The sequence below is a fragment of the Rhincodon typus genome, chromosome 5, assembly GCF_021869965.1.
Source record: "Rhincodon typus isolate 14 chromosome 5, sRhiTyp1.1, whole genome shotgun sequence".
Taxonomy (NCBI): Eukaryota; Metazoa; Chordata; class Chondrichthyes; order Orectolobiformes; family Rhincodontidae; genus Rhincodon; species Rhincodon typus.
Window position 1 is genome coordinate 58,239,927 of NC_063336.1, and position 26,326 is coordinate 58,266,252.

A 26,326-nucleotide genomic window follows, 5' to 3' on the forward strand; every position below is an offset into this window, starting at 1 on the left:
AACTGCATCTATCTTGTCTAACCATTTAAGTATTTTGTAAATTTCGATGAGATCGCCTCTCATTCTTTGCAAGACCCAGCTTGCCCAATCCCTCTTCATTAAGATGTCCCATCATTGCAGGAATAAATCTGGTGAACCTTCATTGCACTCCCTCTATAGCAGTAATATCTTTCCTGAAAGAAGGAGACCAAATCTGTGCACAGTACTCCAGGTGCACTCTAACCAAGCTTCTACACAATTGAAGCATGACTTCATTATTCATGTACTCAAATCCTCTTCCATTAAAGGCTAACATTCCTTTAGCCTTCCTAAAAGCCTGCTGTACCTGCATGTTGTCCTTCAGTGATTTATTGACAAAGAAACCCAAGTTCCTTTGCACATCTACATTTTCCAAACTCTCACCATTTAAGAAATACTCCGTATTTCTGATCCTCCCATGAAAATAGACAACTTCATATTTTTCCACATTATATTCCATTTGCCATGTTCTTGTCCATTAACTAAACATGTCCAAATCCTCTTGAAACCACTGTACACCTTCCTCACAACATACATTCCTGCTTAGCTTTGTATCATCTGCAAAATCTGGAAATACTTGGTTTGGTTCCTGCATTAAAATCTCTGAACAGGTTGGACACAAATACTGCTCCTTGCAGTACCTAACTAGTCACAACCTGCCAATGTGAGAATTACACATTTATTCCTATTCTCTGTTTACTATCTGTTGGCCAATCATTGATCCATGCAAGTTTCTGCTATAGCATATATTTTCATTTTGCTAATAAACCTCCTGTGGGGACTTTATCAAAAGCCTTCTGCAAATCCAAGTATAATGCATTTATTAACTCCACTTCATAAATTTTATTCATAACATCCTCAAAAAAATCCAATAAGTTTGTCAAACATGATATTTCCCTTCACAAATCAATGTTGGATATGCCAAATCAGATAATTTTTATCCAAGTGTCCATTTATCACATTTTTTATGATAGATCATTTTCCCTAGTACTGATATAAGGCTGGCAGTCCTGTAATTGTCTGTTTTCTCTCTTGCTCCTTTCTTAAATAGAGGGTGGCATTTGTTACCTTTCAATCTGCAGCAATCATTCCAGAATCAATGGAAGATGATCACCAATACATTGATTATCTATATAGCCATCTATATTGACTTAAGAACCAATATATTCCCTTCATCCATTATACTTGTCATTTGTGCGTCTAAAATTTATCAGGCATTTAAACTGTTGTCCACTTTCCTGCAGTCGTATTAGCTACTTCTAATTATTTCTCCATGAAAATATTGAACAAAGTTAACTTCAATTAAAGATCCCAAAATTTACCCTCATGACTTGAACTAACTGGCCTTGACTTATTTAGTTTCATTTGTTTCATTTTTTTAAGAGAAGCATTATGTTACTTTGAGCATTCTCCAATCCTTCAGCACAGACTCACTCTTTAGAGAACTCTGAAGTATCATTTCTAGTGTGTCTGTTATTTCTGTCTTTTAGGTTAACCAATTTTCTAATATTTTCCTTTTTCTAACACAAAATCTCATTTTTAACTACTTCTGAAGTTAACTTCTCATATATACCCTTCTATTCTATACAATAATGCAAAGTACTTGTTAAGTACTTATCTGTTAATTTCCATTTTTCCTTCACTAACTCATTATTCTCCTCCTGGAGTTCTCATTTCACAGTTAGCATTTCACACAGTTGGCTAAATTCTTGTTTCTCTTCAATTGTACAAGTTAAAAAAGTGTTGTAAACATGCTGAAAGAGAATGGTTGTCATCTTATCAATTTCCTACAGTGTTGTCATTCAGAAATTCACTCTCAATTCTGGCATTGTAAAGTTATCACTTTCTGCATTCCTGAAAAGACTACACTGGAAATTTTTGTAATTAGCAACCTTGTAATCTTTAACAATGACCCATTTTCTGAATAAGGGAACCATTTTTATAGCTGCTAATAATCCTTTTACAGCAACCATTGAAGGTGCTGTGAATATTTTTCCTGGTAGCGCAGGAATCTCATTTGATGTGCTTTTGATGAATGATGTAGAGGATATAATATGATGTCTGAGTTTGCAGCCGACATCAATTTAGGTATGACTAATAGCACTAAGCTTTGGACAAAACCGGAATGTGATTTGTACAGATTAACTTAACAGGCAGAAAGATGGCAGATGGAATTCAACAGAGATAAATGTAAATTATGAGATTTGGTAGAAGAAGTAAGAAAATGAATTAGTTGATAAATAATAGTATGCAAGATTTAGCTTGTAGTAAACAGATGTCATGACTTTGATATGGAAAGCTGTTAAAACTGTCATTGTTGATGGCTGCTGAATAAATTATGTGAAATTGTAATATAGCTGTGTTATATAGCCTAGGTGTTACTTCTAAATCTGAGGAGGTGATGTTGAAGATTTATTTGCCCTTCTTGGGACCCTATCTGGAATATTGTGTATAGTTGTGGTTGAGTTATGTGGAATGATTGTTCTTTCTTTGACTTTACTTTCTGCAGCTGAGGAGGCTATGACCAGACATAATAAAGATCTGTAAGATTTTCACAGGAATGGAACATTTGAATCAGAGAATTTTTTTTTCTACAAAGTGCAGTCTGCAAGGATAAACATGCATGGTTTAACACAAATTGCACCAAGGAAAGTAAAAACATCAGGCAACATTTTGTAAGTAAATGGATAAACAGAAAATCGTGGTAAGCTTCAAAAAAAGGTCTGGACAAATTCCTGTTAGGAAAGGACATTCGGGGCTTTTAATTCTAAAAATTACGTAGTTAAACTGACAAAGTGAATTTCAGAACAGTCAACTAGACATGAGTTTATGGATGCATAGAAGTACATCAAATTATATCAAGGAAACAAGCCATTTGGCTGACCAGCCCATGTTAATCTTTACCCTCCATGTCACCAAGTAGTTTGTTCACATTTACCACTCTGTTCCCATATTGTACCAACCTACCAATCTAACTCTGAATATCAACATCATTTTTGCTTCAATCACTAATCTGGAAATGAATTCCTTAGCTACATATAATATAAAGCCAAAGAACTGTGGATGCTGGAAATCTGAAACACAAGCACAAACTGTTGGAGAAACTTAGTGGGTCTGACAGCATCTGTAGAAAGAGAGATGATAGCTCAGTGGTTAGCACTACTGCCTCACAACACAAGGGGCCGTGCTCAATTCCAGCCTCGGGTGACAGTCTGTGTGGAGTTTGCACATTTTCCCTGTGTCTGCGTAGATTTCCTCTGGATACTCTGGTTTCCTCCCACAGTTCAAAGATATGCAAGTTGGATGGATTGGCCATGCTAAATTGCCCATAATGCCCAGGGATGTGCAAGCTAGGTAGATTAGTCATGGGAAATGCAGGATTACAAGGTTAGGGAAGGCGTACGGATCTGGATGGGATGCTCTCCAGAGGGTAGGCATGGACTTGATGGGCTGAATGGCTTGCTTCCACACTGGAAGGATTCTATGAAAGAAGCAGAGTTAATGTTTCAAGTCCAGTGACCCTTGTTAAGATTTCCAGCACTTTGTGTTAGTGTATCCTTAGCTATGCAGGTTTATGTGTAAAGACATTTTTTTTCCTCCCATTGAAACATAGAACTATATTGCAAATAAAAAAAACAATGAGTCCATTGTGAGAGATAGAAGGAACTGCCGCTGCTGGAGAATCTGAGATAACAAGGTGTAGAGCAGGATTAACACAGCAGACCAAGCAGCATCAGAGGAGCAGGAAAGCTGACGTTTCTAAAGAAGGGTCCAGACCCAAAACGTCAGCTTTCCTGCTCCTCTGATGTTGCTTGGCCTGCTGTGTTCATCCGGCTCTACACTTTGTTATCTCAATGAGTCCATTGTGCCTGCTCTTTGAAAAATCAATCTAATCAGTCCTGTTCCCTGACTTTTTGCCTGTATTCATGCAATTTTTTTCAGTTTGGTTATACAGCCAGTTTTAATTTGAATATTACAATGTAATTGGATTCCAATAATAAATCACAGGTCATTTCAAATTGTTGTGTGGGAAAATAACATCTCATTTTTGCTTCTTTGCTTTAAATCTGTTACAATTAATCTTTATTTATATCCATCCTCATTCTAGCCCTTTCAAGTGCAGAAAAGTCTGGTCTACTTAACTTATTGCATCCTTTCACAATTGTAAATACTTCTATCGTATTGACTAGTAAGCTGTGTTCCAACAGAAAAAGTTGCAATTTTGTGATTCTTTTTCATATTTGCATTCAGTCATGTGCCCTTCAAAGCATCAATATGTTTCCATTGAGTGTGAATCTGAATACTACGCACAGTCCTCTAAATGAATTCTTGTTCTACTAGCTCATTGTTACCTCTTAGTTTTACTTTTTACTTTAAATGTAGAATTCCAGTAGTTTTTCTTTTTCTGGCTATCAACCTGAATACATGCTTTTAATGTCCTGTGAAGCTGCCGCTCACAAATTTCCAAGCTCTTCCACAACACCACCCTAACTTCCTTGCAGAATGTAACTATTATTTTTAATCAAAATGTAGCCCCAACATTTATTGACAATAACCTGAACTAACATCGCAAAAACAGCAAGGTAGCTGATAATTGCTAATAAGCTACACTACTGAAGAAGGAAATTAGAGTTCCCCATTTTTAGTGACTCATCAAAATGTGACTATGATAAATGGCAGAATTCTGTTGCAATTTCTGTTTTCTTCATGCAAAAATATATTTAGCTGAAATCTACATTATATATATGTATATGATTCAATAATTGGAATTAGAGCATTTCACAAAAAGGAGGCAAATGGAGTTAGTTCAGTTTAGGAAACATGGTTAGCATGGTATGACTCTATGACTCTAAAAGACCATTAAACCCAAAACCTACTTCACATTTTGATAAGTGAGTTCTGAAGAAGAGTCATATTGGACTCGAAGCGTTAATCTTTTTCCATTTCTAAAGATGCTGCCAGACTTGCCAATTTTCCAGCATTTTCTGTGTTTGTTTCACATTTCGATAAGTGTAACCTACTTAATCACTCTTTTCCCTTTATTCCTCTTGAAAGTTGCTCCTAATCTCAAAACACCACAAAAAAGATGTGCTTACAACAAGCATCCAACTAAATGTTTTGAAGTGTTTTAGACCTGAGATCCCTATCCTTTCTGAAACATTAACAGCATAGCTCTATGGTGGGAAGTTGATAAACAATAGTCAGAGCAGTGGTTTGAAGGCCTTTAAGCAAGTAACAACACTAATATATTTTACTATGATTCTTTGCATTCCCTGAATTAATCTTTCATAGCTCTTCCAGACACTGATGAGACTATTGCAATAACAGTTCCTTTCATTATTTTTTTCATTTTTCAGTTAAACTATCTAATCCTCCAGCTCCACAATCCTCTGAGATATTTTTGCTTTTATTCTGGTCCCTTTTGTGCTGTTAACCTTAATTATTCCACTATTAATGACTGCACCTTCAGTTGCAAGGACCATAAGTTCTGGAATTCCCTTCAAAGATTTTCTGTCTCTCTACTTCATTGTTCTGCTTTAAGACACTTCTTAAAACCTACATCTTTGACCAGATTTTGGCCATCTGGTCTATAATTCCTGTGTGGCTTAATTTTTTTTTCTTTATTCATTCATGGAATGAGGGTGTTGCTGGCTAGGCAGCTTTTATTGCCCATCCCTAATTGCCCAGAGGGCAATTCAGAGTCAACCACATTGCTGTGAGTCTGGAGTCACATGTAGGCCAGACCAGGTAAGGATGGCAGTTTCCTTCCCCTAAAGAACATTAGTGAACCAGATGGGTTTTTCCTGACAATGGATGCATGGTCATCTTTAGATCCTTAATTCCAGATATTTTATTGAATTCAAATTCCACCATCTGCCGTGGTGGGATTTGAACCTGGGTCCCCAGAATGTTATCTGGGTCTCTGGAGTAACAGTCCAGCGATAATACCACTAGGCTGTTGCCTCTCCTGCAATGTCACAATGTCACAATGTTCCCGTGAAGCATCTTAATCGGGACATTTCGTTATGACAAAGGATACGCTATAACTATATTTTGTTGTTATAGTTGAAAAATAGATAAATCTATGTGGGTGGGATGGGGATGCCATAATCCGCTGTAGAAGTAAAAGCCCTTTATTCAAATTTTGTAAGCAGCATTCTCTACATATAGAGGACTGTTGTTGTTACTATGACTCCTTAGTGCCACCTACACAGCCTTTTGACTTCCTGAGCTATTCAATCAAATAAAACAAATTTCAGGAGTTACTGGCACACCAGAAATATAATGTTTCAGCCAGGTCAGGAAGATCATCCAGCAAAATCCAACACACCATACTCCTATCAATTACAAGAAAGCACGGTAGGGCTGTTATATGCAGTACGGGGCTGATTTTAGTTATTTATAACCATGCTTAAATCATAACAAATTGCTGATGTTTTGTCTCGGAAGCAGAATAATAATTGTCCCAGATTTGTCTCATCACGGTTTTCTCACAATTCTTACCACAATCTGATAATAAGAACAAAGCAATGTTCTCCCTTGCTAGAGAATAAGGTTTTAGGTAGGCAAAGGCAATAGGTAAAATGTTAAATGTTTTGATATTTTGAATATAGTACAAACTTATGGATACATATTCCACTATTGGTGACCATTATATCCTTTTCCATCTTTGCTTAGAATTATTGAACTATGTCACACTGAAACGGGCCATTCAGCCCATTGTACATGTACTGAGTTTTTGAAAGGGTTTTTCAAATAATCTCCCTCCCCTGCTCTTACCCTTCAGCTCTGAATATGTTTCCCCACTCATCATTTATCTAATTACCATTTGATGCCCTTTGTAGTTTTCTATATGCTAGTCCAGATTTAGATCCTTGTTGAGATAGATGTCTAGAAGTTTACCAACGACACTAACTATTTGTATAGCTACGACACTACAGACTTTCAAACAAACAACAAACTTTGTTTTCAATGGCACCTTATGAATTAGCCCTCTCAATAACCTGACAGAAATTATATACCTCAAATACTGGAAGCTTAATGTATTATTGTGATCTCTAATGATGTCTGAGTAGTCAATTGAGGTGCAAGTGAGAAGGCTCTGTACCAGTAAGTTTTATTTAAGGCAAACTTTCATTATTATTTCAGTGATTTATGCTGAAAATAAAGTATAACAGTGATGTGTGTACTCCCTACATTACATTCCTACGACTTAGTGTATGTTTGTGTTGATTATGTAGACTCTTGATCAACTGGAATATTTGATCAATCAGCACAGTCCTGATCCCATCGGTGCTGGTTAATAAAATGTTTGCAGTATTTGGGGATCTGTGCTTACTATACAATTGTACATTATATACACATAGCTGACTGACTGAACACACTGCACTGAACCATAATACAGAGAGTGAGACTGAGGGTGAGGCAGGTACAATTAGATTGGACCTTGTAATCATAGAATCATAGAATCCCTACAGTGTAGAAAAAGACCCTTCGGCCCAACATGTCCACACCGACCCTTGGAGCATTCCACACGGACCCATCCCCCTATAACCCATCTAAGCTACACATCCCTGAACACTACAGGCAATTTAGCATGGCCAATTCACCTAACCTGCACATCTTTGGACTGTGGGAGGAAACCGGAGCACCCAGAGGAAACCCATGCAGACACGGGGAGAATGTGCAAACTCCACACAGACAGTCACCCGAGACACCTTACATGTCATGATGTCATTTAACTGTCTTAAACGTACAGGCTCATCTTGTCTGGAACCCATGCCATACTTTAACACCTTTTCAATGTTATTACCAAAACCTCCACCACCACCCTTCTAAGCAATGCATTCCATCTTATAACAGCTTTACATCGTTAATTTTTGTTCACGCTCTTTTTGATTGTTTTGTTGCTTGTCTTAAAATTGTACTCTCTCGCCACTAATATTCCCATCATTGTTTATTCTTTGTGATTGAAACCGTTAAGAGCACTAGCATGGCTAAATGCTGATTTAAGTCTGAATATGTTAAATTTACACCAGGAGAGTAAATAAAAGCACTGGAATTGAAATGATTTCCTAATAGTAGTGTAATTATACTGATTATATATAACAAGGTAATGACCTTTGGTTCTTTCTGAATTGCAGATTGCATGTATGTAAAAAAGTCATAACCTTTTCTGATAAATTTCATACATTTTTCAACACATGCTGAGTAAGGTTAGCCAACTTTCTGTCTGATACCTGATTCTTCTCTCATCTCTTACTGTTTCTAAATTATTGTTTCTGCTGTTGTTCCTGATCTGAGTGAACAGGTCACCACTCAACCTGCAGATCTAGGGACACTTGGTGTATGTTCCTAGTGAGCAGTGGGGACCACAGTTCAGGATTCACTTCATTTCCCGTCGCCACTCTGCCTAATTGTCAAGACGCGTTAACTCAAAGCCTGATGCAGCTTAACGGACACGTGTTGGACAATGGATAGCAAGCTCCTCATATTCAGGATGCCAGTGCCAGCACGGTAGGTAGTCTTTGGGCTCCTGAGCCCATCCGCTCCAGGCTGGCTGCATCCTTCTCTCTTTCTGTCTCCTTTCTCATCGTTCTCTGTCTCTTTTTTCTTTTCTTGATCTTCTGATGTCATGGGAAAGCCGGAGCCGTGTCAGTGAGGCATCGGCTGTAGCAGTGTCAGTGCCTGGAGCAAGCACACCTAGCTGTGGAAGGCCCAGAGTGTGGACTCAGCGGGTTACTGGTTGTAGCAATAGCAGTGCCTGGAGCTGAGACTCCTTGAGGCCTGGGGCACCTTGTAGGGACCTTGTGGAAGACCCGGAGCTGTGTTTGAAGACCCGTGCACAGAAGATGAACTCTATTTATATAATTTCTTTTCATTCTTCTTGTAATTCAAAATAGCATCGGATTGCAGCACAAAACACTTTTCACTGTATCTTTCTAGATATATTTGGCAATAAATAACTCAATAAGTACATTACTCAAAATTGAGATTTCTATTACCAATGATTTCTTGTTCTTAGGTGTTAAGCCCCAAATGTTGTTACACAGACTTCCTCCTCTTGTATTCTCACTCTGTTAAATTTATTGCATCTTATATTACTCGAATCCATTTCTTCCTCAACATCTCCTTACCTCACTCAATTTTAGATCCTAGCCTGGTATTATCTAAACATTTCTTTCTGATTTGCCTTGCTCTCTTTCTTAATATTTTCAATTTTGTTGATGTTCTGCATTGTCAGCCATGGCCCTTCAGCCAGGTTCCTCAATAAAAAAGAAAGACAAAAGAAGAGTTCAGGAACTGTAAACTGAAAGAAAGATTACAACCAAGTAAACATAGAATAGAATAGAATCCGTACAGTGTGGAAGCTCTGAATATGGGATCTCCATATTCATATCCATCTCCATATCTTGTTGACTGAGTGTCATATTCTATTCTCGTTCAACAATACATAAAGTTTTGTTAAACTGAAACAAGTTTGTAAAGCTTGGATACGTGCTAATAGGTTATTGTTGGCACTACACTTATTTTGACAGTACACCATATACTTCTCTTAGCTTCTACTAAATGCCAGATTGGAACATTACAGTTATTAAAACTGAAATGCAGCCTGTAGAAATCTCACCTGTAATATTTTCTGAATATCTTCTTGTTGAGTTGTATATTAAACAAAAATTAACCCACTTTATTTTTAATCACAGTGTTTCTGTATGCCAGGAGCATGGTATGATGCACAAACGTTAGTTGAGATTTTGGCGCCCCTTACTGGTTTAATATGTGCATTGCACCTTGGTGTGCCATTTCTCTGTTTTCAGCATTTCAGGTGACTCAAACAAACACAACAATGAAGTATAAGAAAGTATAGTTTAGTGTAGAATTAATCAGTTCTGGCTAGCGTACCGAAAACGTTCCACACAGCAAAGATGTCCCTGTAATTTTGAAATACCACGTTTGATCTTTGTTACTTTCCCCCACTCCAAGTCTGAATGTGGTGAAATGATCATTCTGTTGAATTGCACCAACGAGAATTGCAAAAAATTATGAGGTGTCATTAAAAGATGTAAACAGTAAAAGAAAGACTTCCTGTTCTACTGCGCTGTCGCAAAGCTTGTGGATACTATAACAATGTTTTTGTAAAATAGGTTATGTGGGTCAAAGTCACCAGGAAGTGCATTCTGTTTATACTGGCTACTTGTACATGAGGTCAGTCTGGCTGACTCATAATCTTAGCCTGTACTTCATTGGCATGTGACCCCTGTTACTAACTTTCCTAATGGTCTTTGAGATTAAAATTTTGCAAACATTTCTATAGTACTTTTACATGTAATGGGACTAATTTATGGGCTGAATTTTATCAAAAATCAGCTGTCAACTTTGGGGATTTTCATGAAGGGATTCTCTCTATGAGCTCTAGACAGTAATTTCACGCAATTCTCTGCCTCATTATATATGTACCATGCCTCCAATGTGCCCCTGCCAGGAGGCACCCGGGATGCCCAGTACAGGCACCATATTTAAGCTGCAGCTGTGCACCGGGTTACACGCTATCAGTCAGGAGTTGCCCATCACAGTTGCAATGTTGGAAGAATTGCCCTGAAGGTGGCCAACAGAGGCGAGATGGCACCCTAAATTGCTGACAAGGACGTCTAGGTCCTGGTAGATGGGGTGATGCAGAGGACTCTGTCCTCCTTCTTTAGGTCCTCCGGAGCAGACCATGGCACTAGACCCTGCAAGCCTGGTCCCTGGTTAGTAGAGAGTTCACAATCCAGAGGAACCCCTCGCAGTGTAGGAAGAAAGTTAATGACCAACTGTGCTTCTCAAGTGTAAGTGCCCTTTATCATCTTTGCTATCTCTCACTCATTCTGACACTGTCTCTGCACCCACCTCTTACTAAGACTCATTGTCTAGTGTCTTATTATTGCATGCAGCATCTTCCATCACTCACTCTCATCCCCCTATCCCAATCCCGCCCCCAGCTTGTTCCCCACCTGGTCCAGTACTAATGGTATGCTATTAACTTCCATTTCATTCAATTCTTTCTCTCATTCCAATAAAGAAACATCCCACAATAGAGCAGACAGAACCAAGACAGATGGTGGCTGCCTGACATCCAATTCCACACTCCTTACTTGGACAGAGTCCTTGCCTCAGCAGGAAAGCACTGTGATTGTTCATGTGATGATACCAAAAGCTCCATATGCTGGCAACCAAGAAAGATTCATTATCAAGTGCTGTGCTGCTCCCCCACTATTGCCACTGCAAATGTATTCTTAACATGGTCAAACCTCTGCTCCTATTTCAGAGTTCATTCTGTCTTATGACCTGCAGTGGCACATCTGCACTGTTTCTGCCCTGAACAGAGGTATCCCTGTGGACATCACTTCTCCACCTCCTTCACCTTTGAGGAAGAAGCCACAGACCCCTCAGAGGATGCATTGGCAAGGCTGCCTCCTGCAGCCTCCACCAGTTCAGATACTGATATCTACTTTAGCACGGTCAGAATTGGGAGTCCATGCTGGTGAGTATACCACTGCCAAGTTTCCGCAGCTGGTCAAAGAAGAAATGGCCCAGATTGCTAAGTTTTAGAGAACTGCCGTAGACCAGGTGCTTGCTCAGCCCCAGGTAGGAGAAAAGCCAACAGAGGCGAGATGGCACCCTAAATTGCTGACAAGGACCCCTAGGTCCTGGTAGATGGGGTGATGCAGAGGACTCTGTCCTCTTTCTTTAGGTCCTCCAGGGGAGACCATGGCACTAGACCCTGCAAGCCTGGTCCCTGGTTGGCTGCTTATAACTTCATTCAGATGCACAAGGTGACCCAGGAGCAGCAGGCAGGGGACTGGGTAAACTGACTCAGAGTTTGGATATGTACATCAATACCATCTTTCCCTTGTTGCCCCTGGTGAGTGAGTGTCTGGGTGCCTCCACGGACAGGTTGGTGGTTGCCGTGGAGAGCCCGGTTCAGTACATTCAGACTCTGCTGGATACACACACACACAGACCCCACATCCCATCCATCTCATTTATTTAACAGCTCATCTCCCCACTTCACCCCTCAAGACCCAGGCATACAGCTTAGGGTCGGAGTCAGAGAGTTTTTGCAACACAAATAGAGGTCTCTTGCCTCATTGTGGCCATGCCAAATATAATTCTGTACCATGATACTGTCAATGACACCCCTTCTGCAGTACCCTTTTCTCTTCCATGTTCTATTGTCCCCTACCCTTATGTGTTAATTTATCCCCTCTTACAATGATTATCCCTTTTGCATCCGAGGTTTCTGCCTCTAATCCCCACAATTGACTTGCCAAGCATTCCCAATACAACAGTGGCCCCACAGAACCATTTCAGATAGCCCTTTGGCGTTTAGTGAACAGAATCCCTTAGACTGACCATGGCCCATTCTCCTGAATAAGACAGTCCCAATTGGTGAGTCACCAAAGCCTTGACTGATCCCCGATTGATGTACCAATAGTCCCCGAATTGGCTGCACTGCCGCGTATGTGGTGCTGATGTGACATTAACATAGCGTGGTGCTGTGCAGCAATATGTACATCTCCTTTCCTAACACTGCTGATAACCAGGTCAAGCTCTGTGCCCGTACTACAAGGAAGGGCAAGGCAGAAGGACTGTAAGCCTGTACATTCCAAATGAGGTGGCAAAATGCAAAAAGACCAGGCAAGGCAGGGCAGAGATGTAAAAGTAAGTGCTAAGAGAGCAAGTGTGGAGTTCTGAGATGCAGCCTGTTCCAATCCATAAGGGGGGGGTGTTCATCCCTGTGCTCACAGTGGTCTAGTAACAGCACTACAGTGAAAAGTGCTGGTGAGCTCCAAAGAGTGCCATCGAAGTGGAGAACTGTATTCTAAGTGATTCAGAGGTGTGCCATGAGGATGTAATGAGGCTGGTGCATGTTTCAGGACAATGTCCATGGATGGGGCAGTGGGGTTTGAATGCAGTCTGCCCATGGTGAGAAACCTGAGATATTGGGTGGCAGCTATGATAAGCAAGTGGTGAGCTTCAGTCTCGTAGTACCTGAACTAATTTTAACGTCAGGGATTGTTGCTATCCAGTTTCTCTCTCACTTGTGGGAGGATAGGAAGCTGAATATAAGAGAGATGAGATTAGTACTAATGAGATATAAATACATGCAAAGAGGCCTCTTGCTGCTCATTAGTAAGATCCTTGCCTCACAGTTCAAAACATGTTGCAGAATCTGACTTTCTTTTCTCAATGTTGAGAATCTTATTTTTCCGATCTTTCATATTTTCCCAAAAACTTGCTAGTGCTCATGTTGTTCAGAGGCTGGGAAAGTTTTGCTCTATATATTCATGTATTACAATCAGGTGAGGTGGGCAAATCAACTGGCCACTTACTGCCCGACCCAGTTGGCTGTAACCAGATTCTTTTGAGCACGGGGCCATACCTTACTCCAAATCAAATGAAGTTAATTCATTCACCAAAAATAAATAAGGATCCAATTGGAAGGTTTTCTGAGTAATAGGAAGAGTGATTTTATTACTTGCTAACCCTGAGAAACATCATAAAGAGGCAACAGCAAACATGCACAAACCTAGGTTATACAAAGTTTAAAAAGGAGTAGAGCTGGCACTCCATTTTGCTGTAGTGTGCTGGTCCTGAAACTATTGCAGCACTCATTAATTTAATGCAGATACTGAGGAAGAAGCTGAATGAATGATTGTAAGCCAAGGAGCAGCAGCAAGCCCCCAGGGAAAATGAGGTGTGCCCAGCTTAGAGAGAGATCACTGACTCAGGGTCCTGCAGGGTCCACAGGAGGCCCACAGTTTTATGGCCATTATTCTATTTCCTGGAGATGAGTGAAGTGCACTGCCAATGCAGGCTGCCTATGTCCTGTGACAAAGTGATGGATCTCTGGTGGAGCAGGACCTGAGGGCTACTAGAATGGGAAGCTCTCCTCTTCCAGTGAATGTGAAGGTCATAGCTGCCTGGAACTTCTTTGTGATTGGCTCCTTCCAGAGAGGGACAGGTGACCTGTGTGGGATCGCTCAGTTGCGTACCCACAACTACATCAGGACATTGATCAATGCCATCTGTGCGTAGTCACACCAGTTCAGTTCGCCCCAACAAGATCAGTGCCGCTGCCCAGGCAGTAGAAAGCAGGAACATAGCTGGGTTCTCCAAGTGAAGCCTACCATCAGCTGCACATACATGGCACTGAGAGGACCATATCACAACACTGCACAATTCATCAACATGAGGGGGTTCTACTCCATCAAGTTCAGGCCATCTGTGAACATTGTTACCACTTCCTGGAGATGTGTGCCCATTATCCTGGCAGCTGCCATGACTCCTACATTCTAGACCGCTGTCATGTACCTGATGCCCTTGGGAGTCCAGATCCCTTACAGGTCTGGTTATGGAGGACAAGGGCTACCCACAGCGACCTTGGCTCATGACACCATGGCACACCTCTCTGACTGGTGCAGAAGTCAATGTGCTGCATCACCCTGGTGTACTGGATTCTGAACAACTGGAGCAAGGCATCAAGGTAATGTGTTGGATGCTGAGGAACTGGGGAAATGTGGGAATTTTCCTAAGAGGAGGACAGGGACACTGGGGAGGAGAATATTCACCTCATCCACAATAGAGTTGAGCTGCATCGGGTCCTACAAGCCAAACAGGATCTCATTAACAGCAGGTTCCATTAGACAAGAGCTGGGCGCAGCAGACCATCATGGAATATGAAATAATCATTGGGAATGATGCAGAAATTTGGTTTGAATTGTGGAGGTGTGCTGCAGCCTTGATTTGTTTTGTTTGTGTTCCCTTTTGTTTTCTCTGAATAAAAGCTCCTGTTTGAAATTATCTGAAAACTTGCCAGTTTGTGATGTTCCCCAACTTAACCACAACTCGTGTGACTTCTGACTTCGTCCACCCCAGTCCAACAGCTGCACCTCCGCACAATGGTCTTTTGGTGAACAACTCTCCAAACAACCTGACACAACTTTGTATTTAACCAACAACACATAAGATTCGGTCCCCATGATGAGGTAATGAAATATTACTGGAGTATAATTTAGAAACACAGGATAGTTCTGTAGGGATGTACATTCAAATCCCAACACAACATCTGGTAGAATTCATATTCAATTAATATATCATGAACAGCCTCAGAGTAAAGACATAACCCTCCAGAACCGAGATGAGGAGGAATTTCTTCAGCCAGTGTGTAGGAATTTGTGAAACTCATTGCCACAGAAGACTGTGCAGGCCAAGTCATTGAGTTTAATCATAGATTCCCTACAGTGTGGAAACAGATACCTTCGGGCCAACAAGTCCACACTGACCCTCACAGCATCCTACCCAGACCCATCCCCCTAATCTGCACATCCCTGAACACTAAGGGCAATTTAGAAAGGCCAATCCACCTAACCTGCACATTTTTGGACTGTGGGAGGAAAGCGGAACACCCAAAGGAAACCCACACAGACACAGGGAGAATGTGCAAAATCCACACAGACAGTTGCCCAAGTGTGGAATTGAACCCGGATCCCTGGGACTGTGAAGTAGCAGTGCTAACCACTGAGCCACTGTGCCGCCTGCAAGTTTAAGATAGAGATAGATAGGTTCTTGATGAGTAAGCGGATCAAAAGTTACAAAGAGAAGGCATGAGAATGGATTTAATAAACATAAACCATGATCAAATGGTGGAGCAAAGTCAATGGGCTGTATGGCCTAATTCAGCTCCTATATCTTATGGTCTTACAAGAACCAGTCTCAGGATGACAACCTTCATCAACTGTTGTTAAACTCCATCTAGTTCACTTATGTCCTTTAGGGAAGGAATTCTGTTGTCCTGTCCTGGTTTGGCCCACATTTGACACTGGACCCCCCCACAGCAAAATTGTTGGCTCTTAACAGCTCATTAAACTGGCCTAAAATGCCAATCTTTTTAAGGGTTATTATGGGGGTGGGGGTTAAATGCTGGCATTGGCAGCTCATCCACATACCTTCAAAAAATAAAAGGAAGTTCTCCCCTGATCTATCCTAGGCATTCAACATGGGATACCACATTATGTATCTTGTCCATTTCTCTTGACTCCTCTCTTACTGATCCTTATGACACTGCACACACTTGGTCCCATTTTTACATTTATCATTGCAACCTGTCAGAGTTTTCATCTTGATCTTATTTGGTCACACTTTGTGTGTGAAAGGTTCCATCCTTAGCCTCTTTCCTATCTTTACCTGCATTTAGCTCCTTGACAAGAACATTGTTAAATGGGGTGGGGCAGCTGTGCATGGTAACCAGCTGTACTGTTCAGTCCAGTTCTTAACTTTTTTTGCATATTTCTGCCATCTAAATTGTCAACATTAACTCTTAACGCCAGAAATAAGTTCCTTTATATCAGCATCATGAAGACCAAAGCATTGTTTTCAGTACTTGCCTAAACATTCAGACTGAACGGCCATCCGCTTGCTCCCATCTTCCTTAGACTGAATACAGTTGTGCAATTTCTGTTTGTTTCTGAACTGAGCTTCCAGTTCTTTATCCTCACCACCATGAGGCAGCAGTGGATAATAATGTCCTTCCAAATATTTAATCAAAAAGTAAAAATAATTTCCTGATTCAATAACAGCATGATTAGTAATCTTACTGAATTGTTCGGTGAAATGGAGTAAATGTAAAACATTAAAAGATAGAATTCATTTGCAAAAATGTACATATGTTAAAGGATATTGCTGTCAGGAAATTAATGAATACTTTGCACATTCAATCACTGCCTGACAATGAGGAAAATTGCCCAGGTTTGTCCTGTAAACAAAATTCTAACCCAGCCAATTGGCACCCTATCAATTTATTGTCAGTTGTCACCAAGGTGATAGAGGATGTTGGTGATGGTGCTATCAAGTGGCACATGCAAAGCAATAACCTGCTTGCTGATGCTCAGTTTGTGTCCTGCCAGGGCCACTCAGCTCCTGACCTCAGTGGTTCAAACATAGAAAAATAAGCAGAACTCGAGATTTGATGGACAAGATACATAACGTGGTATCCCGTGTTGAATGCCTAGGATAGATCATGGGAGAACTTGCTTTTATTTTTTGAAGGTATGCGGATGAGTTGCCAATGCCAGCAATTAACGCCCCCCTCCCATAAGAAGGGTCCCGAAACATCAACTTTCCTGCTCCTCTGATGCTGCCTGGCCTGCTGTGTTCCTCCAGCCCCACACTGTGTTATCTCTAACTCCAGCATCGGCAGTTCTTACTGTCTCAATTTGTGAATCAGTTGCTCTGCGCTTCCCGCATGAGAAGGGATCAGATTGAAACTATAACATTCTAACAGCACTGGACAGACTCGATGCAGGAGAATGTTTTAACCGGGTGGGGAGTCTAGAACTAAAGGATGCAGTCTCAAGATACTGGGTAGACCATTTAGGACAGAGATGACGAAAAATTTCTTCACTTAAAAGGGTAGTGAACTTGTGCAATTCTCTACCACAGAAGGCTGTGGAAGTGAAGTCTCTGAATATATTCAAGAAAGGGATACATAAATTTTTAAATTTTAAAGTCAACAATGGATATAGGGAGAAAGTGGGAATGCAGCATTGAGATGGAGGATCAGACATGGTACTATTGAATGTCAGAGCAGGCTCAAAGGGCAAAAGGCCCATTCCTGTTCCTAGTTTCTATTTTTCTATGCCTGGGTACCATTGATAGCACTGGTTCTTTGGGGAATCCAGCAACACGATAAAACTTTATGGATTTTTCAATGCTCTGTTGTATCACTCCCCAGTGCTACTGAAATGCGTATCACTTCATTAACAAGTTTGTGTTAGATGAGCACCTTAAACGATAGACAATTTGATGATACAAGTAGAAAATCAGAAGTGCATCTCAGGAATGACTGTTGCACCAAAGCTGAACAGACTGACTCAGTCTTAAACTGTTGCCAAGTTAAGGGATACAGTCAGTTGCTAGGGAACCACATTTGTGCCAGCGCATGTCTTCAGTTTTCCCAATGTCGAATTGGAAGAAATGTCAAAATTGAACTTCAGATAAGTGTTTGAATAATTTGGTAAATTCGGTAACTGTGGAGGAGTCTTAAGAGATGGCAGTGAGGTAGAGCTAGGTGTCGTCAATATATATGTGAAAAATAATATGATGCTTTTGAAAGACGATGAATGTCAGCTAATGTGCGATCTGCTGGGTAACCTGGATTCTCAGGAGTTTAGTGGGAATAGCGTTATGGGAATTGGAGATAAGTCTCATGGACAAGAGGTAGAAGGAAGATAGAAGAGAAACTGTGGAAAGATGTGAGTTCAGAGTTATGGGTTAGGTCAGTGGGGAGCAGTAGAGAAAGTTTGGCCAAGTGGGCTATTGGAAAGGGGGCATGTGGCACAGGCAAGTGATTAGCTGGCCCCAGTCTAAGTGACAAATCAGTCCATGAGTTCCTTGCACTCGTAAATGGGAGTTGGGTTTAATGACAAAGTCTGGAGCGGAGAAAAGATGCCAGGATTCTCTTTGCATTCAGGAAATCCCTGAAAATATGAATAGTTTCAGCACTTGACCATTGCCAATAATCAGGAAAAACCCATCTGGTTCATTAATGTCCTTTAAGGAAAGAAACTGCCATCCTTACCTGGTCTGGCCTACATGTGACTCCAGATCCACAGCAATGTGGTTGACTCTTAACTGCCCTCTGGGCAGTTAGGAATGGGCAATAAACACTGCCTAGCCAGCAACGCTCTCATCCCATGTATGAATAAAAGAAAAGATGTGAGCAAGGTGAGGGAAGGTTTTGTGTCGTCCAGCCAGATGTAGCAGTGGATGGCTTAATAAATTCTCTGCCATACCCTTTCAAATCTGTGTCCCTTAATTTTAATTGGGGGAAGATAAGACCCTTAATGTGGAACATTCATGGCAAAATGGAGGAACAATTTAATTGAGGAAGAGGACTTCAAAGTGGAGTTGAGGGGTGCAGTCAAACAAATTTGTAGCTGATTTGGCAAAAAATGGATCAATAAAATGGGAAATTACTTTACACAAGTCAAAATAGAGAAAATATAAGGTTGTTGACTTGCTTGCCGAGCTGGCTGATTATCATACAGGCATTTTGTCACTATGCTAGGTAACATCATCAGTGCAGCCTCCAATGAAGCGATGTTGTTCTACTCCACTTGGAATTTATATGATCCGGTCTGTTCAGTTGGGTTGTGTTCATTACCGGTTCTTTTTTGCATGTATTTGTGTATGGGGTCTAATTCCACATGTTTATTGATTGCATTACAGGTTGAAAACCAGGCCTCTAGGAATTCTTGTGTGTGTCTGTGGTTGGCTTGAGCTAGACCATCCTAGTTTAAGCCAACCACAGACACACATGGGAATTCCTAGAGGCCTGGTTTTCAACCTGCAATCAATAAACATGTGGAATTAGACCCCATACACAAATCCAAGCAAAAAAGAACCGGTAATGACACAACCCAACTGAACAGACCGGATCATACAAATTCCAAGCAGAGTAGAACAACATCGCTTCATCAGAGGCCTCACTGATGATGTTACCTAGCATAGTGACAAAATATCTGTATGATAACCAGCCAGCTCAGCGAGCAAGCCAACAACCTCATCCACAACCCGAGCTACAAATCTTCGCAAGAACCTTAAATAAAAAAAATATATTTTAGAGCTTTCTAAATGTAGTGGAAATTGATTGACGATAGATTATGACAGATGATGTTGCACATTGCTAATCTCAAGGCATCATGTGAAAGCACTGAAAAAATCATTAGGTCTGCAGTTGTCATAGCTGCAAGTATAAACAACATTTTTAACTTTAGTCTTCTCTTCACTGATGTTAATCTGGTTGCCAGGGAAACAGTTGGTTCTAGCACAGATTTTCCATATTTTTTGGATGAAATGAAACAGCTGTTGAGTTTAAAGATTCAGCATTTTCTCTATTGTTCATGTTAGAAATTTAAATACTTCTAAAAAATCATGTTGGGCGTTGCTTCTTGAGCAACTTAAAATGTGAAACTAATTTTCACTTGTAAAATTGCATAATAATCAAGTGAATCATTGTGTGATAACATTGTTTAGAATTTAGTTTGTTATTGGTGGAAAACATTGTTTGACTGTCCTCTGTTCGATATTTTAACATATTTAAAATAAATCTTTAATACCTCATTCAAATAGCCCATAGATATGCCTTATGAAGATGTTGAGCTTTTATACATTAGTCATTACAAATGGAAATTATTAGGTGTATGAGTGGCATTATAAGAGTAACATTATAGAGAGTCTGTAAGTTCATTAGCTAATATTGGAAAGAGAGCATTTGAAGGCAGGAAGGTGGAAGACTCTGAGAAGGAATATTTACCGGTGAGGTTCAGGAGGGTTTAAGCTAAAATGGCAGGGGGCTGGGAAATCATGTAGAGAGACAGTACAGAGGAAACAGGAGCGAAAAATAAAAGTTGGAATCAGAAATAAGAAAAGGCAGAAAATTCAAGCAAAATAAGGTGAATGCAACAAAAATGTTAAGCAAACAAGACTTGATGCCTTGTTTCTTAATGTGCTTAGCGTTCACAATAAAGTGGACAAATTAGTCATGCAAGTGTACATAATTGTGTATGATAGAGTTGGGATTACGGTAGATATGGCTACAGGGTAACCAGGGTTTGGAACTGAACATCCAGGGTTATTCAGTTTTTTGGAAGGACAGATAAAGAAGAAAAGGAGGTGATTTGCATAGCTGGTTAAGGAGGATATTAAAGCAACAGTGATAAACAATTCTAGCTCTAGTGTGGAATCTATACATATAAAGCTTAGAAACACCAGTGGGAAGAAAATGATAGTGGGTGTTGTATATTGACCCCCAAACTATAATAATGTGGTAAGGTGGGGAAGAAATTAAAAAGGTAATTAGAGATGTATGCAATAAAAGTGCAACTGTAATTATGGTTGATTTTGATCTGCATATAGATTAGGCAAAATAAATCAGTAAGAATACAATTGGGGAATTGCTGAAGTATGTCTGAGATGATTTTCTGGATCAATATGTTCTGGAACCAACTAGAGGACAGACCACCCTAAATTGGGTATTGTGTGATGAGAAAGGAATAATTGACAATCTAACTGTGCAAGTTCCCTTCTGGAAGAGTAACCATAATACAATAGAATTCTTCATTCAGATGGAAAGTGTCATAGTTGGTTCTGAGACTATGGGTCCTAAATACCAGAAATTATGTTGCTGTGAGGCACAAGCTAGCTATGATAAATTGGGAAGCATTGCTTAAAGGGATCACAGTAGATTGTCAATGGCAGAATTGGGAGCAGTTTAGATTTCAACAAAGGAGGACAAAGGGATTGATTAAGAGGGGAAAAATAGAGTACATGAGTAAACTTACAGGGGACATACAAACTGATTGTAAAAGCTTCTATAAGGTATGTGAAGAGAAGAGGATTAGAGAAGACAAATGTAGATCCCTTACAGTCAGAAACAGGGGAATTTACAATGTGGAACAAAAAAGTGGCAGACCATTTAAATACATATTTTGGTTCTGCCTTTGCAAAGGAGGATACAAATAACGTCCCAGTACTGTCTGGAACACATGGGAAAATTGACAGGATTAACGGCTGACAAATCCCAAAGGCCTGATAGTCTATATCCCAGTGACCAGTGGAGTACCACAGGAATCAGTGATTGGACACCAGCTATTCACAATATATACTAATGATTTAGGTGAGGGAGCTAAATATAGTATCATCAAGTTGGCAGAAAGTTGGGTGGGAGGGTGACCTGTGAAGAGGATGTGAAGATGCTTCAGTATGATTTGGACAAGTTGAATGAGCGAGCAAATGCATGGCAGATGAAATATAATGTGGTTAAATGTGAGGTTATCCATTTTGGTAGTAAAAAGAATAAGGCAGTCTATTATCTGAATGGCGATAGATTGGGAAAGGGAGAGATGCAATGAGACCTGGGAGTCCTTGTATACCACTCACTGAAAGTAGGCATGCAAGCAAAGCAGGTGGTGAAGAAGACAAAACATATGTTGGCTCTCATTGCAAGAGAATTTGAATACAGGAGAAAGAATGTTTTGCTGCAATTGTTCAGAACTTTGGTGAGACAACACCTGGAGTATTGTGCATTGTTTTGGTCTCCTAATCTGAGGAAGGATGCTCTGGCTATACAGGGAGTGTAACAAAGGTTTACCAGGCTGATTCTTGCATTGGCAGGACTGATGTATGAAGTGAGACTGGTTCAGATAAAACTATATTCAGCGAAATTTAGAAGAATGAGAAGGGAGTGTCATAGAAAGCTATAACATTATAACAAGATTAGACGTGTAAATGTGGGAAGGATATTCCCGATTACTGGCAAAGTCAGGACTAGGGGTCACAGTTAAGGATGTGGGGTTGGCTATTTCAGACTGAGATGAGAAGAAATTTCTTCACGCAGGGAGTGGTGATTCTCTCAAATTCGCTGCCACAGAAAGCAGTTGAGGCCAAAACATTGAATGTTTTCAAGGATGAAATCTATATAGGTCTTAGGGTTAAAGAGATCAAAGGTTATGGGACAAAAGTGGGATCAGGGTAATGAGAAGGATGATCAGCCAACTTCATATTGAATTATGACGGAAGTTCAAATGCTCAACAGCCTAATCCAGCTCCTATTTTCTAAGTTTCTATCTTTATGGATTGCCAGGTATCACATGCCATGAGCACAGTGAGATAGCTGTATACTTGGCAACAAAGATCACCAATTAAAGAGGTGGCTCTTGGCACCAAACAGGTATCCATGTTCTGAGGATGATCAATGACATGATGTGAGCCATGCTTCAATAGGGTGAATACTGAGAGGATCATTGCACTTTTGCAAATGAGATTTCAATGCCTAGACAAAGCTGCTGGTTCCTTTCAATGTACATTCACTCAAGCCTCCATTTGTTGTTGTTTGCTGTATACTGCACAACGTAAAGTTGTGGAGCTGACAGATGAGGTCATCATTGAATGACAAGCCTCCTCAGTTGAGGAATTCAATGATGACAACACTGCACAACATGAGGGCTAACTGCAAGCTGGGCCACCTGAGAGCTAATACCACCCCAATGCCATACGGGGAGGTGTCACATGTCAATGCCAGATCTTCCTTGGAATCATTGTGTGCCAACACCTTAGATGATAATAGATGTTTCTTCTCTTCCCTCAAAGCTATTTTTTGGCTACGTGACCATTTCCAAGGCTGACCCTTTTCTTAAAAGTTGATGCAAAAGTGCCAGATGGAGGCCAGGTTATGTATGAATTTTCTGTAATAATTCACCAGCCCAATGACAGATGTAAGGTCCAGTATATTAGTGGGAGCTGGGGCACCTTTGATAGTCCTCGCTTTATCTTCCAACGACCTGGTCTTGTCGACTCTGTAGGTCACACATTTTACGTGGATGCCAGGGACACACGTTTCCCTTCTGAGGTGTACGGCCACCTGGGAAAAACATCTAAGGACTGTATCCAAAGTCTTTAAGTTCTCCTTATTGATTTTCCCTGTTATTAGCATGTCTTCTGCATTGATGGTGACTTGGGGTAGACCTTGTAAAATGTTCTCCATCGTCCACTCAAAAATCGCATAGGATGACAACACCCCACATGGTAGACTGTTACACTGGTACAAACTGTTATGGGTATTAATTGTAGCATACTTCTGGGACTCCTCATCAAATCATAATTGCAAGTACGCATGGCTCATGTCCAGCTTTGTGAAGGACAGCCAGTCTGCCAGCTTTGCGTATAAATCCTCTATGCGAGGGATTGGATATTTATCCAGCTGCGAAAAGTGGTTTACCGTTTATTTAAAATCCCAACAAAGGTCAATTGACCTGTTGGTCTTCACAATCGGTATGATCAGTGCTGCCCATTCCGCAAACTGGACTGGTTTGATGATTCCTTCACTTTCCAGCCTTCTGATTTCTGTCTCTATGTTGGTCTATAAGACAAGTGGCAGTGGGTGGGCCATGCAGCATCATAGAATTGCCTCCTGGTCAACATGCAAGATGGCCTTGGCTTTTTGATTGTTCCTAGACCTTCCTGAAAAACCTCTGGGTATTTAATTAGGACTTTACTCAGGCAGCCATTTTCTAATCGAAAAACGTTGAGCCAATCTAGGTGAATTTTTCTGAAACAATTTTGTCCCATAAAGCTTGGGCCTGAATCTTTTACTACAATCAATGGTAACTGAACCAGCTGTTTCTCATAAGAAAGCAGAACTGAAGTTGTAGCCTTAATGTGTAAAAGTTTCCCGGTATAGGTTCTCAGTCTAGCCGAGGTCTTGTGCAAACTCAAGGGTTGGAGCCTAGAGTGAATCTTGTTAAAGACTGGTTCCAAGATCACTGAAACGGCTGTGCCAGTATTGACCTCCACTAGAACGGGTGACCATTTAACGTCTGACACTCCTGTTTTTATCTGTCAGCCAGGGCTCCCTGATTGGACCAGATTAACGTCCCCAATCAGGGAACTCATACTCTATGAAGTCCACCTGGCTGACCTTGTTACAATCATCACATTCTCCTCTTCCTACCCCAAGGAGAAGCCCCTGCTGTTCGATTACAGATTGTAAGGGGTCATGCATGCAGTCATCCTCCAAGTGTGGCGCCATCTGTGATGGAGCCTCTGCCACTGTTCATTTTGCCTTTTCCCAATCAGTATGGGTGGGTGAAGATCTGGATACACAGAGGAGAATAATGAGAGTACCTCAGCAAGACTGAAATTGATAAAGGTAGCTGTATCACCTCTCTCCGCTGCAAATTTTAATGCCTTTCCCTGCATTGTGGCCTGCCATCCTAAGCAGTCCCTGCAATGCCTTAGTGTATGTTGCCAACTGCCTTTAACCCACCCAATGGCAGCTGCTCCCTGCTAAGTGCCCACCCCGTTGCAGCCTGACAACCTGTCCTAGCCCTACAATTTGCCAACAGTTCCACTGGTCAGCTACTAATTGGCCGACTGGCACTTAATCACAGCCGGATCACAGATTTACTGAGAGTATGTCCTCCACCGTTTCTGTTTCTGCCAATGTCACCTGTCCGCCTGGTATAAAATCCTGCTCATGAGAAGAGCCGAAGTGACAGTAGGTTTCAAATGGGAAGTATGAAAAATTGACAAAATTGAGCAGGGTTTAGCAGAATGACAGCAAGCGAATTTTTCCAAATAATAACAAAGGATGCACTTTATTTTGGGTGATAATTTCTTCCTGTCGTTCCTTTTCACGTGACATGCCTCAGTAATTTGTTTTACACCCTTGTGAAATACGAATAAAATATACCCTATCATATTTTGATTTTGACTTTTTATTTCCAATTTACTTTCTTTTGTTCCTTATCACTTTTTTTTTGCTTTTTATCAGTTGCAGAGAATAAGGATACGTGTGAAGATTTACAATGAGTTTGAATATGCACTGTGTTGGCCTAAATAAATACCACAAAATTGCTCTTATCAGCAATGCAAATAATTTCCATTTCCATATCTGGGACAACTTGCTCTTCATTTCTCCTTAGTTGCCACATTGATTTCATTTTGATGGACTGATGTATAATGACAAATACCTGTGTTCAATCTGCTCATGTCCAAACAGTAGTAATTTAAAGTCTGTATCATAAGGCTTTATTTTATCAGCACTATAATTCTGCCTGTTGGATGCAAAACAGGCTCCAGCTTTTTGTATTAGAAATGGCTTCCCTTTGGCCATGAATAAATCTATAAAAGCTTCTGACACAAACCCATCTCACATGATGCTAAGTTCTGATTCCATGAGGTCTTTTAGATCCAATAATCACAATACACAGTACGACACTTAGTCATAGAGTCATACCGCACTGAAACAGGCCCTTAATCCCATCATGACTGTGCCAACCAACAAACTACCATTTACTTACAGAGACAACAAGGTGCAGGGCTGGATGAACACAGCAGGCCAAGCAGCATCAGAGGAGCAGAAAGGCTGACGTTTCAGGCCTAGACCCTTCATCAGAAAAGGGGGAGGGGAAGGAGGGTTCTGAAATAAATGGGGAGAGAGTGGGAGGCGGATAGAAGATGGATAGAGGAGAGGATAGGTGGAGAGGAAACAAACAGGTCGAAGAGGCGGGGATGGCGCCTGTAAAGGTGAGTGTAGGTGGGGAGTTAGGGAGAGGATAGGTCAGTCCAGGGAGGATGGACAGGTCAAGGGGGCGGGATGCGGTTAGTCAGTAGGAGATGGGTTTGCGGCTTGAGGTGGGAGGAGGGGATAGGTGGGAGGAAGGACAGGTTAGGGAGGCGGGGACGAGCTGGGCTGGTTTTGGGATGC